This window comes from Aplidium turbinatum, chromosome 3, assembly GCF_918807975.1.
Source record: "Aplidium turbinatum chromosome 3, kaAplTurb1.1, whole genome shotgun sequence".
NCBI lineage: Eukaryota > Metazoa > Chordata > Ascidiacea > Aplousobranchia > Polyclinidae > Aplidium > Aplidium turbinatum.
The window spans coordinates 34,391,114-34,405,338 of NC_137474.1; positions in this window are offsets into that span (position 1 = coordinate 34,391,114).

Below are 14,225 nucleotides of genomic sequence, written 5' to 3' on the forward strand. Positions count from 1 at the left end.
AGTCTTTTTTACAATAATTCGACGCCAGTAGACGTTGAATTAATGGGAAAAATCGCTGGATGAATAGAATGTCTCCATGGCTGGTTTGGACACATGACCATCTTTTTGTCTTTCACTACAAAAACAAGAAAAGCAGAAAGCGGGAACTTTCCAGACAGCCAGCACAGCACGGAATACTCGCTGCAATGGACTAACTAAAAGCTATTAGCTAAACCCTAGGCTTCATCTTGCACGGCAAACAGGATTGCCATATTGGCAATTTTAATGCGAAATTTTAGAAATTGGAGCGTTTTTAATGCGTTTGGTAGCCAACTTTGACTGTTGGCATTTTGATATATTCTGGGTTTTTTTCAATGTTTTTTAGCATTGTAAATATAAAAAAAAAACTCTTTTAATAACGCGCAGTAGCCTACAGTATTTACAAAACAGCAGGTTTGAAAAGACAACTTTCCCCGAATCTTGATGATGCTTTTCATAATATTGCATTTCGGGCTGATTTTGTCAACAAGTTTGGCGATCCTGTTGTTGACAAAATCAGCCCGAAATGCAATATTATGAAAAAAAGTTTGGCGATCCTGTTTGCCGTGCAAGATGAGGCCTTGCGTTTGGCTTCCAGTCCAGATGCGCAATCAGCCACCAAACCAGTCCCTCATTGCAAAAAGAACACTTGCAATCATGTAACTCACGATTGCCTGTGTATAGCCTCATTGTAAAGTGTTGCGACCTTGTTTAACACTTTCTCATCAACAAATCATCAATCATTATCATTTCGGCATTGAAAACGCTTGAACGTTCGTCTTTGGTCTTCAAAATTTCTTTTAGATCGTTGCTTTGTTCATGACAATTTGAAAATAAACTAAAGATTGTCAAGGTTACATGTCATAAAAATTAGCATTGACTCAAGAAACAATTTGGCGGCCTAGCAATCCACCAAACAAAAGTTTCTTTTTGCATTGTCGCTTCAACGCGTCACCATGTAAAAAATTAAATCAAGTACGTGATTGTCTTCACACTGGGCGGACATGGATGGGCAATACAACAAATCAATGAAGCAAAAAAATAGTTAAGCATTCGATTACACAATGATTACATAACTAACTTACCGTTCATCGCAACACGTCACGATTTTTGAACATCGTTTCTATATAAACACATCGTGCTTGCTTATAAATTTTTATTTAAAAAGAAAAATTCAACAGGGTCGACAACCACCATTAACCAATTAATTCAAGGATCGAGACAGTCGCGAGGCTTGAATACATGGAACCAAAATAAAATGTCACTCTTTGATGATCATTATTATCACACACTCACACAACCACTGTGAACAACGACTGTTTTGTGACGAACTGAGATAGGCCTACATTCCTACAATTGACCCAGGAAGAAACTTTGGCATTTAACTTTATGTACGGTACAAGTATAGGCTATAGCACATGTGATATTATTCCAAAGTTCAACTGCACAATTTCAATGACAAAAAGAGCTTATTATTAACAATAAAGAAAGTTGACTAACAGAGATACAAACGACATGTGTTGCTGTGTGCTGTAGTGCTTGTGTTGTATTGAAGTTATTGTGGACAGACTTCTTCCAGTGGTGATAGTCGATTGGGGATCGTTGTATTCTTATCAGACCCAAAATAAAAGCAAGAAAAATGAAGCAAAACCGGTTGAAATGTTAGCTACCTCAACAGCGATCACAAATCTACAAGCATAATTTATTGCAGTTAGGTGGCAAGATAAGCAAACAAAGCCTCACAAAAATGGTCCTAGCATCGGTGTTGCTAAGGAATTTGGACATGTAAGCTGACATTAGCGTTCAAACAATCTTGTAAAGCTCAGCTCTAGTTAGTTGTGTTACCCTCATATTATAATTTAAAAACTTCTTAAAAATTTCTCGTTTTTTTCTTTTCTTTAATTCTAAAATCCCATAAGATTTTGTTTATACAAAAAACGAATTTTTACTTTTAGCATTGCACACATGAAATATAGAATTGCACACATGTAATTGTTTTGTTCCTCATAAAGCCCTTTCCTCTACATCTGTCTGCACAGCTTCTTTCATGACAACACAACGCCAGTCCCAACTTTCCAAAACCAATTTGCCATGGTACTGCTCTGATAATTAGTAAAAAAGCTGATAACACGCTAACGAAATTCCTTGGGCTGTGTTATAGAAAGTGTGCGTGCGCAAATAAAACCAGGCAAGCACAGATAAAACACGATGCCACGCCCCCATTTGTGACGTGCATCACGTGATCACGACACTAAGAGTTAACGATTTGGTGGTATGACTCGACTTGCGATGTACTGCAATACTGTATCCGATCCGGTGTATTTCAAATCGATTTTCAAGAATCGACAATCGAAGTTGACTTGAAAGCGAGGAAGCCACGGTTCAAAGTCAACAAGCGTGAAAACAAACGTGATTAATGAACACAAAAGAAGAATGATTAAAATTATACAGTAGTTTGGATAGAGGAAAGCGTTTGAAAACTCAAGATTCAGGGTACGATTTGATGGTCGTCAGACCACTCCGCAATTCCGCATGCGACAACTCAGCAAGTGCTGCAACTCAGCATTTATAACAGCTGCTGTCCAAACCAGCAAATGAGATTTTCACCTAGCATTGGATTTGCATGGTCATCGCTTGCTATTAACTGAATAGTGAATATGCTGACTTGTGACATGCCAAGTTGCGGCTTGCTCACTGCTCAGTTGTTACTTTTTCAGTTTCATCATTTGCCAACTTCAGCCACTTGCTGAAATGTTGCAAGCTCAGTTGGCCGTTCAATCACTTGCTCAACTGTCATTTGCTCAGTTCATAATTGCTGATTTGTAGGAGGTTCTAATGTGACGGCTTCCCTCTCAGATGCAAATTCGGATATTTTCAGTCGTTAGTCCCATACTCTCAGTTGACTTGAAAGTGGACCGAAAAAAAATCAGAAGATGTAAAAATTAAATCAATCAAGCGAAGGACTGTCTTCACATTGAGGGTCAGTTAATGGGCAGAACAGCGAACCAGTAAAGCAAACGAAATGCAAGAAATCATTCATTTGGATCGTTATTTCTTCAAAAAAACAACTCCATTCAATATTGCAATCAAACCATCTATCTACTTTGACAGAAAAAGATACATTTACGCTTTCTGAAATCTGAATTAACCAACATTTCTAGCAAAGTCGCATACGGCATGCACTTTGGCTAGGTCACTATCCAACCAACTAGACTAGACACTTCATAAACAAGGGTCTTTGCTGTTGTTTACCTCAAAAAGCTTCATCAATGTTTGTCAATTGAGCGAGTCAGCCACTGACAATCAATGTGGTATATTTGTGATTGCTTTCATATAACAGTTAGTGTTAGAAATTAGAATGAAAGCAGAATATCAAGGCTAATCACGTAAACCTTCGTTGATTAGACGTTCACAAACTAAGAATAAGTTGCACCACTTAGAACAGATGAATCGAATCACATGCTATTATTAGTTACGCACTCAAAATCAGGCTTCCTGTCGCAGGAATTAAAGTCAATACAAACTCGCACAGGAAGTTGGGTCTCTGCCAGCGCATGAAAAGTAAGTTTCTTGGATATCAGTAACATTCTTTACAGCTATACATTGAAAATCAATTCTCAAGTACAAGAATGCTGAGAAACAAATGAAACAACAAGTGGCAGTTATTTTCATGTCAAATCGAAATCCCGCACAACACAATGTTGCAAATCATCGTAAGCAATGAAGCGTGATTAAGCGATATTTTTATTAAATTTTTATGAACAGTAAACTTTTCAGTTAAGTTTGAAACCAACAAATTTCACAATAAAAGAACAGCCAAGAAATAAAGTGTTGAGAATTTTTAAAGAGCGCCACATCTAAACGTTTCACAGAACTGCAACCTCCACAGACTTTGAATTTATTCTTTTCAATTTGCAGCACTAACAGTAACAGATCACTCACTCCGAGGTAAACGGACTAAACACTACAACATCATTGAAATTATAATGAAGCCAACAAAACAAATCCACATCTTTGAAAAGGCTCTCTTGGTGAGTGTGCTAGTACCAGAACGCTGCTCTGAAAATACATCCATCTGTTTCATTGGTTTCACTATACTTTTTAGTAGTCACCATGTGAAAAATTAAATCAAGTAGGTAATTGTTTTGACACTGGGCGGACATTGATGGGAAAAACAACAAATCAATGAAGCAAAAAAATGGTTAAGCATTTGATTACATAATGTGACTGACTTACCGTTCATCGCAACACGTCACGCTTTTTGAACATAGTTTCTATATAAACACAGCGTGCTTGCTTATAAATTTTTGTTTAAAAAAAAAATTCAACTGGGTCGACAATCATCATTCATCAATCGATTCAAGAATCAAGACAGTCGCGAGGCTTGAATACATTGAACCAAAATAAAATGTCACTCTTTGATGATCATTATTACCGCAGTTACACAACGACTGTTTTGTGATGTAGCACGTAGAAACGTACGATACAAGTGATCTAGAAAGAAACTTTGGGACTTAACTTCATGTACGGTACAAGTATAGCACATGACTTGTGATATTAAAATTATTCAAACGTCCAACTGCACAATTTCAATGACAAAAAGAGCATATCATTAATAAAGAAAGTTGACTAACAGATATACAAACGACATGTGTGGCTGTGTGCTGTAGTGCTTGTTATCGTGGACAGACTTCTTCCAGTGGTGAATGTCGATTGGGGATCGTTGTATTCTTATCACATCCAAAATAAAAGCAAGAAAAATGAAGCAAACCGAGTCGAACTGTCAGCTACCTCAACAGCGATCACAAATTCACAAGCTTCATTTACTGCAGCTAGGTGACAAGATAAGCAAAGAAAATCTCACAAAAGTGATCCTAGCATCTGTGTAGCTAAGGAATTTGGACATGTAAGCTGATATTTGCGTTCAAACAATCTTCTGAACTCGCACCATCAGGCTAAGACAGATCGTTTAAATCTACCTTGTGAAGCAATCTTCTGAAGCTCAGCTCCAGTTAGTTTTGTTTCCCTTATATTATAATTTAAAAGTTTTTCAAACTTTTTGAAACTATCGCTAAAATTTCTCGATTTTTTTTTCCTAATCCAAAAATCCCATAAAGCTTTTGTTGATACAGAAAACGATTTTATACAGAAAAAATATAAAATTACACACACGTAATTGTTCTGTTCCTCATAAAGCCCTTTCCTCTACATCTGTCTGCACAGCTTCTTTCAAGACAACACAACACCAGTTCAAACTTTTTAAAACCAAGTTGCCATGGTATATAATATACTGTTCTGATCAATTTCGTATTAGCAAAAAACTTTTAACGAAATTCCTTGGGCTGCGTTATGGAAAATGTTGTGGTGCGCAAAATCGCAAGAGCACAGATAAAAACTCTGACACGCCCCCATTTGTGACGTACATCATGTGATCACGGCAACAAGACACAAGAGTCAATTTGAAATGTGGTGGTGACTCAACTTGCGGTGTGCCGGTATCCCATGCATATCAAATCGATTTTCAAGAATCGACAATGGAAGTTGACTTGAAAACGGGGAAGCCCCGGTTCAAAGTCAAGACGCGTGAAAACGTGATTAATCAACACAAAAAAAGAAGTATTAAAATTAGTAGTTTTACAAACAGGATTGAGGAAAACGTTTGAAAACTCAAAATTATCAAGATTCAGGGTACAATTTGACGGTCGTCAGACCACTCCGCATGCGACAACTCAGCATTTATATTTCAGCTACAGTCTAAACCAGCAAATGGGATTTTTACCTAGCATTGGACTTGCTTGGTTATCGCTTGCAATTAACTGATTATGCTGACTTGTAACATGCCAAGTTGCGGCTTGCTCAATTGTTACTTTTTCAGTTTAAACATTTGCCAACCTGAACCACTTGATGAAATGTTGCAAGCTCATTTGGCCGCTCAGTCACTTGCTCAACTGTCATTTGCTCAGTTCATAATTGCTGATTTGTAGGAGACTCCAATTTGACGACCTCTCACTTGGCAAATTCCGATATTTTCAGCCGTAAGTCTCATATTCTCAGTTGACTTGAAAGTGGACCGAAAAAAAAATTCAAAAGATTTAAAAATCAAATCAATCAAGCAAATGACTGTCTTCACATTGAGGGTCAGTTGATGGGCAGAACAGCGAACCAGTAAAGCAAACGAAATGCAAGAAATCATTCATTGGATCGTTATTTCTTCAAAAAAACAACTCCATTAAATATTGCAGTCAAACCATCTACCTACTTTGACAGAAAAAGATACATTTACGCTTTCTGAAATCTGTATTAACCAACATTTCCAGCAAAGTCGCATACGGCATGCACTTTGGCTAGGCCACTATCCAACCAACTAGACTAGACACTTCATAAACAAGGGTCTTTGCTGTTGTTTACCTACAAAAAGCTTCATCAATGTTTGTCAATTGAGCGAGTCAGCCACTGACAATCAATGTGGTATATTTGTGATTGCTTTTAAATAACGTTTAGTGTTAGAAATTAGAATGAAAGCAGAATATCAAGGCTAATCACGTAAACCTTCGTTGATTAGACGTTCACAAACTAAGAATAAGTTGCACCACTTAGAACAGAGGAATTGTATGACATGCTATTATGTGACGCACTCAAAATCAGGCTTCCTGTCGCAGGAATTAAAGTCAATACAAACTCTCACAGGAAGTCGGGTCTCTGCCAGCGCATGAAAAGTAAGTTTCTTGGATATCAGTAACATTCTTCACAGCCATGCATTGAAAATCAATTCTCAAGTACAAGAATGCTGAGAAACAAATGAAACAACAAGTGGCAGTTATTTTCATGTCAAATCGAAATCCCGCACAACACAATGTTGCAAATCATCGTAAGCAATGAAGCGTGATTAAGCGATATTTTTATTAAATTTTTATGAACAGTAAACTTTTCAGTTAAGTTTGAAACCAACAAATTTCACAATAAAAGAACAGCCAAGAAATAAAGTGTTGAGAATTTTTAAAGAGCGCCACATCTAAACGTTTCACAGAACTGCAACCTCCACAGATCACTCACTCCGAGGTAAACGGACTAAACACTGCAACATCATTGAAATTATAATGAAGCCAATAAAACAAATTCACATCTTTGAAAAGGCTCTCTTGGTGAGTGTGATAGTACCAGAACGCTGCTCTGAAAATACATCCATCTGTTTCATTGGTTTCACTATACTTTTTAAAACGTCGTGAAATCTAACCACTTTGTTTAATTTTCTTTCTATAAATGTCTGGAGCTTGCGGTACAATCTAATGAGTATTCGACGATTTGAACAATTCATAAAAAGACAAAGCTGTGGAAAATACAAAACTGAAATTGGAGCTGATGATCGGTACAAATTAACTGGCTGAGGATCCCTATCAACAAATCAGTTCTCTTTTTATTGATTCAACGTCTGCAGACGTTGGTTTGATTTGACCATCGATTGGAAAAATCTCAAACATAATTGTTTGGAGAGATGGCTTCTTACAGTAGTGTTCAGTAAAGTGGGAAACTCATGCGTCAGCGACAAGCCACTGTTGATCAAATTAAACTTGAGAAAAAAAAACAATCGTCTTAGATAAACTTGTTTAGTTAAGTGTCATTTCACATTAACAAGTAACAACACGCAAAATTAACATCAACTCTCAAAAATGAATTATGAAATGCTATCAGGATTACATTACTTTATAATATAATGCAAAACATGGATGCTGTCATCAAAAGTGGTAAAAGGACTCGAGGCATTTGAAATGTGGATTTATAGAAGAATGCTTAAAATTTCATGGATTTTAATAAAATCACAAACGAAGATGTATATTAGAATGCAAACCAACATGGAAATTCTACAAACAATTAAAACAAGAAAATTGAAGTATTTTGAACATACGACTTGCAATAATTCCATTCAACTAAGTTACTAGAAGGACAAATAAACGAAAAAACGAAATAGAGGCAGACCACCTTAGAGACTGATGATATTTAAGACTGATCACTTGATTACAAAACTACAATAGAAAAATCTCATAACAGAGAAACTTGGCGCTTCATTGCCTCCAACCCTCGACGAGAGGAAAGAACTTTAACGGTAAAGATAACACATTTAAAGATGCTTTTAGTTCTTGTATACTAGCAAACTTGCATAGACTTGCACGACTTAGCTTTTTTGAGTTAAAACACGACACTCAAGCTCATTGATGATTATTCAAAATATATATTTTAAAACAGCATTGTGACGTTTGTTGGGGTGTTATCCCTGGTTATTTTAACGGTACATCAAAAATGTGACAAACTGTTGGGCATCGGCCAGCAAATTGGTCCATTTTAGGTGGCCTGAATCTTTGCAGACGTTGAATCAATGTAACAAAGACTGAAATGCTGTCAGGGATGCCACAGGCCATATGCTACAACGTTGTTAATGTTGGAATACTACCAAATTCGCAAGCTTTGCCAGCTGTGTTTGAATTTGATAAGCTCATGGTTGACACAGAGCCAAAACATGATTAACAATCTAATTTCATTCATAAAAATAGTAAAAAAAAAACGCTTTACAAACATTTTCTGTGTTGGATATAATTTGCGGATAAACCTAATAGCGCAACATCTCTCAATTCCAAAGGTGACCTGTCAATCTTCAAACGCTTTGAATTGGGATGGTATGTTCAGTAGCGGGCTAGCGGCAATCAATTACCTCGAGCAATAGCACTTAAAAAAGGTTCAAAACAAATGGACATAGTTTACAGATAAGAATAGTTTTCTTTCAAGTTACATCGCATTGTTTTTTTTTTACGAAATCTGGTAACAAACAAAACTGAAGCGGGTACACAAGGGGTGTCTTTGGCGGAAAGTTAAAAATTAGAGAAAACGATGTTTATGTTTTCAACAGCATCGATGTGTCTTATGTTAAAGAAATCTTATTATTAAAGAATCACAACAAATGCATATGTAGTAAGAATAACATTATTCAAATTACAGCACACAATGAAACCGACAAATCAGAAACAAAACGATTTCGGCTGAAGAAATCGCTTTCAGTAAAAATTGAACGAATGTTACAAGTGAAACCACGTTGACCAAACTCCACTACAGCTTACGTTTCATTCATGCGATATTTTTAAAACAAAACTGTGGAAGTGCTTTGTAAAATTACAACCAAATAGTGACTCAGTTAAGGTCATTCTTTGAAAGCTGGGTATTATTGGGAAGACACGTCAGCAACGAGCTGAACAGTTGATGCCCAACGAGCCCAACTCTGAATGGAAAGAAAAGGCGTTTGTATTTGTCGGAATGGCCCGTTTCGGTGAGTCCGATCCCTATTTGGTGATTTTTTCAATTTTTTTTTTAAATTATCGGGTACCGTAGGCGTAGCCTAATTATCATTGCCGTTTTAGGGTTAGGGTTAGAGGTTAGGAACTCACCGAATCGGACTCACCGAATCGGACTCACCGAATAGTAGTAGACCCTGTATTTGTGTGCTTCAAACAACCTCCATCAACACACCAAAAGGGTTTTTATCGTTCAAAATGTTTTACTTCACGTGACGTTGAAATTTTGAAAATACATACAATCTTTTGTTTGCAGAAGGCAGTTTCAAATGATTCTGCAACGCACTGCTGCCAAGAGGCAACGTAGGCTACTTTGTTTCAACATCCGGTGATATTAAAACGACGCAAAAATTATAATGTTTCTTTAATGCTAATGGGCTAAAACTTACGGCACCAGAAAACGCCAACGAAAATAGAAACTTAAGTTTGTGATGTTCAACAATGACATCACTCAGAAACACTATGTCGATCTAACACTGTAAATTTATTGCAGGATGTTTGTTAACTGACTGCCGACCAAAATCAAACATTTTACTTCGGTGAAGGTTGGTTTGGTAACAATTTAAAAATAACCTACCGCACTGCATCTTGATATAAATTACATACCATAAAGTTCATGGTAGTGGCAACACTTTTTAATGCAATATTTTCAGAATATTAGTTATTACATGCACAAGCTACGCGGGTTATGCCATTTATTCAAGTTGCTAACTCATTCCATAGAATCCAAATAAGCTAACCAATTCCAGCAGTAGTAGTACTACTAAAAACCGAAGAAAAACAAATTCATTTTTAACCTAATATATGAACGTTGATCTATAATCCTCATTATAATTTTTGTGAAATTCAAAAGTGAGATTGAAACGCAATGTAAATTTGTTATTAATAAATCGGAATATTTCTGAGTATTCAAACACGGTTTAGCTTTTGTAGCTTAGTTGATCAACACGCAAATATGTAAGAAAAAAATGGAAAGATCAAGACAAGTTTATTTAACTTTTACGACATGAAGTTGAGTAGCACAATTCAAATACTGTATTTTACGGACCATAAAGCGCATCCGATTATAAGGCGCACTGTCAATAAATTGCTTTGATTAGTTTTTTGTTCATATACATAAGGTGCACTGGCTTATGAGGCGCATGATCAATTTATGAGGAAAAAAAGGATTTAAATTGCGCCTTATGGTTCGTAAAATACGGTATATAATAATAGTATCGGTACTGGTTTTGAGTGTAGGCATTAGGCAATAAAGCTCTACTTGATCCATACATATTAGGCGCAGCGGTTTATAAGGCGCACGATCAATTTATGAGGAAAAAAGGATTTAAATTGCACCTTATGGTCCGTAAAATACGGTACTGCTTTTCATTCAACAGAATATGCAAACGAAGTCAGATAGGTAACTGGTAAGAATATTTAACTACAAGTATAATAAAGGTTTCACATTTTATATATATATACAGTCTCTGAATCGGTAGGAATGGGTTTGATACCCAGTCGGGTCATATCAAAGACTTTTTAAAAGTGATACGGTAAAGAATCTTATTCTTGTTTGGCAGTTAGCAATGGATTTGGGTAATAATGTACCCAGTTGCACCTCTATAGTCTATATGCTTGCATTGAAACTGTTTCGTAAAACACTAAGGAGCAACACATTCTGCAATGGATACAACAGCCAGCGCCATACAATACACACATTATTATTATTATTATTGTTGTCCACTCCAGTGACTATGCCAAAGTTAAACAAACGGCAACACCAAAATCCAACTTCCAAACACTCAAATTAAAAATGAAACCGCACAATTTATTAGCTACATTTCCACAACTCTAAAACCAAAACAAGATACTTCTTACTTCCCACAAGGCCTTTGCAGTGAAATTTAAAGTCTAGTTGATCAGTTTTACAATAAATTGAACAACATACAACAGTATATGTCTGATGCACAGAAACTTCAATCCAAGGCCATTTAATCCAACAAATCAGCCATTTCTTACTTCAAAAAACACATTTTTTCCTGAAGTATTAATATAACTTGCACTATCTTCAGCAGGCTAGTGCTACTGTGATCAAAACATTCACTTGCATAAAGTCTTACAGGTAAAACAATTTAATATTAAGTGGGATGGCTAAAAAGGATTTTTTAACACTCATGGACTAGCCTATATATACAAAAAATGTTGATGGTTTCATAAAATAACTAAAATTATAACCATCAAACAATGAAAAAAATTCCATTAATTATCTATTTCATAAAACTTCAATTCAGTTTATTGGTTTGTTGGTGATAAACAAACAAGAAGTACATACAAATTGAGTGTCTATCAGCACAACAGGATGGCAACAAAAGGCCTGTAATGTCATCTATGTCAGCTGCCACCCTAGCCTGTTGCAGGTAGCCTAACACAGTAATAAAAAAAAATAAAAAAGAACTAACACTTTTAAAACAAACAATCACACTACGAACAAACACAAAACAAATAATCACACTAAAACGGAAATATTAACACCATATATATACAGAAAAAACGAAGAATTAGCCTATCAACATTAAAGAAAACATGAATTAATCACCATATTGACCTTGTACTTGGCTATAAAGACATTATATATATGTATTATCTTTCAATGCAATACCGGCAGGGGAGACCGGGGATAGTTCGGACGCGAGGATACCTCGGATAAAGCATTTCACATCACAGTAGAGTATTGTTAAATCATGTTTACCAAAGCTTTGTGGCTCCATTACAAATCAGGATAAAGTTTGCAAATATGTCTAGTTTTCTTAGAAAGTTGAGGTCAAAAAAGTAACTTCATCAGTGATATCAAGATTACAAAATTGTACGTGTATTGTCGTGTAAGGTTATAATTCCGTTGCAGTTAACCAAAATAAACTTTTATTGATTGAGGTAGTAGTTAGAAAGCAATACTCAGATAAGCAAGTGATGATTTTGACCAGCAATTAATCAGGTAGCCATATTTTCTTCATTTTCCTGTAATCACGTGGTCGGAAATACTTCGGACACAATGGCCGAAGTATCCCCGTGGAAAAAATCAAACTTAATTTCAGATCTTTTGAATATATAATTTATTGTATTACCGTGTAAAGACATAATGGTTCAGACACATGAAAGAAAAACAAATATTCTGTAATAACTGTCAAATCAACTCAAAACGTCTGCATAAAAGTGCTGTCCAAAATGACCCCAGGCATGTCCGAAATTACCCCGGTACCGGGGTGACTTCGGACATTTGAGTACCATAGAGATTATGATTTTTATTTAAGCATTTTCGGTTTGTTGAAACAAACGATACTCCTATCCCTTTTCGGCAAAGCTTTACGGTTTACAACAAAATAACATTTACAATCTTGCTGTGTAATTTAAAAAAAATATGGGCTGTTTTCGAAAAATCGTCCGAGCTATCCTGGGTCTCCTCTATGTATAAAATCTAAGACAGGGAATAGAAACTATTATTATAAGGTCCAATAGGTTGCAAGACGATACAATTGGTAGATTCAAGCATTACACATCTTACTACAACAACGTATCCTCAGCAGAAAATGACAATATTTAAGGTTATTTGTCTGCATGGACTACCGGTACCACTGGAACAACTTCAACAGTGACACAAGCACTTACCCTTGAACCTCACAGTCATAAACCTTTTACTATGAGCCATTATCAAAGTCAAATGTGCTTCTGAGGTGTGTCAAATGAGAGATTCATTGGCCAAGCTCTGAACCAACGTGTCACTCACATAAACTACAGTATATGGAAACAGAAAAAATACCGGTATCAAACAAGCAAGCTTTCGTTTTATCGTTTGTAGTTGATGATCGATGATGAATTGGCAGCAACCAGATGTCTATGGCAGCAACTCACTCCAAGCTTCATGCTTGAGTGACGAGAGGAATCACCATATTATTTTACTTCCCCTCACTGGCCTGGAACAAAAAAGATACCACAGTCAGATGAAATAAGATAATCGCACACTGTAGCCTATTTGTGAAAAATTTTAATACAATTATCTGATTGATGCATTTAACAAATTTGCTCAGGAAAATAGGCTTATCATGAATGAGCATTTTATTGGGTGCTCTTTCACAATTCGTCCAGTTGATTAACTGGATGATGACGTCATTATACGTCACACACGTTGGAATAAACTATTATAAACAAGGTTGAATACTGAAAAGTTTGAGTGTTCATCAGGACAATTATCGTTTCTAGCACTAGTTGCTACGTTCATCTGATGAAATTGAAAGTAAAATTAACAACAAACAAGATGGTTCATTGCTTCACTGACGTTTCGCGCACCATGACAATGCGCATCCTCAGAGCGAATAACATACAAAATAAAATTTCACCAGGTTGTATACTGTAGTGCGATTGAAGGCAAGAAAAAACAAAACACGCAATATTTTAAAAAAATTGGCCAATGATGTGTGAGTGGTTACTTTCCTCGTTAAATTACGTAAAAACTTCCAACAATAGACATAAAAATTCGAAGCGGTGACGACCAACAGAAAAAGTGCGATTGAAGGCAAGAGAAATAGAACACAATGTTTTAAAGATTGGCTAATGATGTGCGGTTACTTTCGACGTTAAATTACGTAAAAACTTCCAACAATAAACATAAATTCGAAGCACTGAAGACCACTAGAATTTCCAGTGGTCTTCAGTGCTTCGAATTTATGTTTATTGTTGGAAGTTTTTACGTAATTTAACGTCGAAAGTAACCGCACATCATTAGCCAATCTTTAAAACATTGTGTTCTATTTCTCTAGCCTTCAATCGCACTTTTTCTGTTGGTCGTCACCGCTTCGAATTTTTATGTCTATTGTTGGAAGTTTTTACGTAATT